Genomic DNA, 1,984 nt, shown 5'->3' with positions numbered 1-1,984 from the left:
TGTTAATCACCATACAGTACATCCCTGGTTTTTGATGTAAAGCTCGATGATTCATTAGTTGCGTATAACACCCAGTGCACCATGCAATTTGTGCCCTCCTTACTACCCATCAGCAGCCTATCCCATTCCCCCACCCCCCTCCCCTGTGAAGCCCTCAGTTTGTTTCTTAGAGTCCATAGTCTCTCATGCTTCATTCCCCCTTCTGATTACCCCCCTTTTCTTTATCCCTTTCTTCCCCTACCGATCCTCCTAGTTCTTATGTTCCATAGATGAGAGAAATCATATGATAATTGTCTTTCTCTGCTTGACTTATTTCACTTAGCATTATCTCCTCCAGTGCCGTCCATGTTGCAGCAAATGTTGAGAATTCGTTCTTTCTGATAGCTGAGTAATATTCCATTGTATATATGGACCACAGCTTCTTAATCCAGTCATCTGTTGAAGGGCATCTCGGCTCCTTCCATGATTTGGCTATTGTGGACAATGCAGCTATGAACATTGGGGTGCATATGGCCCTTCTCTTTACTACGTCTGTATCTTTGGGGTAAACACCCAGTAGTGCAATGGCTGGGTCATAGGGTAGTTCAATTTTTAACTTTTTAAGGGACCTCCACACTGTTTTCCAGAGTGGCTGTACCAACTTGCATTCCCACCAACAATGTAGGAGGGATCCCCTTTCTCCACATCCTCTCCAACAATTGTTGTTTCTTGCCTTGTCTATCTTTGCCATTCTAACTGGCGTAAGGTGGTATCTCAGTGTGGTTTTGATTTGAATTTCCCTGATGGCTAATGATTTTGAACATTTTTTCATGTGTCTGTTAGCCATTTGTATGTCTTCATTGGAAAAGTGTCTGTTCATATCTTCTGCCCATTTTATGATTTGTTTATTTGTTTCTCGTGTATTGAGTTTGAGAAGTTCTTTGTAGATCTTGGATACCAGTCCTTTATCTGTGGTGTCCTTTGCAAATATATTCTCCCATTCCGTGGGCTGTCTCTTAGTTTTTTTGACTGTTTCCTTGGCTGTGCAGAAGCTCTTTATCCTGATAAAGTCCCATAAGTTCATTTTATCTTTTATTTCTCTTGCCTTTGGAGATGTGTCGTGAAAAAGGTTGCTCTGGCCGATGTCATAGAAGTTGTTGCCTATGTTCTCCTCTAGAATTTTGATGGATTCCTGTCTCACATTGAGGTCTTTCATCCATTTGGAGTTTATTTTTGTGTATGGTGTGAGAGAGTGGTCAAGTTTCATTCTTTTGCATGTAGCTGTCCAATTTTCCCAGCACCATTTATTGAAGAGACTGTCTTTTTTCCACCGGATGTTTTTTCCTGCTTTATCAAAGATTAGTTGCCCAAAGAGCCGAGGGTCCATTTCTGGGTTCTCTATTCTGTTCCATTGGTCGATGTGTCTGTTTTTGTGCCAGTACCATGCTGTCTTTGTGATCACAGCTTTGTAGTACAGCTCGAAATCCGGCATTGTGATGCCCCCAGCTTTGTTTTTCCTTTTCAACAGTTCCTTGGAGATTCTGGGCCTTTTCTGGTTCCATACAAATTTAAGGACTATTTGTTCCAGTTCTTTGAAAAATGTCCTCGGTATTTTGATCGGGATAGCATTGAAAGTGTAGATTGCTCTGGGTAGTATGGACATTTTAACTATGTTAATTCTTCCAATCCATGAGCATGGAATATTTTTCCATCTTTTTATGTCTTCCTCAATATCTTTCAAAAGTGATCTATAGTTTCTAGCATATAGGTCCTTTACGTCTCTGGTTAAGTTAATTCCAAGGTAACGCATGGTTTTTGGTGTTATTGTAAATGGGATGGATTCCCTAATTTCTCTTTCTTCAGTCTCGTTATTCGTGTATAGAAATGCAACTGATTTCTGGACATTGATTTTGTATCCCGCCACATTACTGAATTGTTCTATAACTTCTAATTTGGGAGTGGATTCTCTTGGGTTTTCCACCATATAGAGTATCATGTCATCTGC

General features: G+C 40.4%; 1 protein-coding gene across 5 annotated transcripts in view; it reads left to right on the top strand.

Moving 5' to 3' along the window:
- Nucleotides 1-1,984, top strand: part of FAM160A1 (family with sequence similarity 160 member A1) — a 229,704-nt gene that overhangs the window by 169,846 nt on the left and 57,874 nt on the right. The gene's annotated exons all lie outside the window — the stretch shown is intronic.

The sequence above is a fragment of the Ailuropoda melanoleuca genome, chromosome 5 (assembly GCF_002007445.2).
Source record: "Ailuropoda melanoleuca isolate Jingjing chromosome 5, ASM200744v2, whole genome shotgun sequence".
Classification (NCBI taxonomy): Eukaryota; Metazoa; Chordata; class Mammalia; order Carnivora; family Ursidae; genus Ailuropoda; species Ailuropoda melanoleuca.
This window is presented reverse-complemented; position numbering and strand designations above follow the sequence as displayed.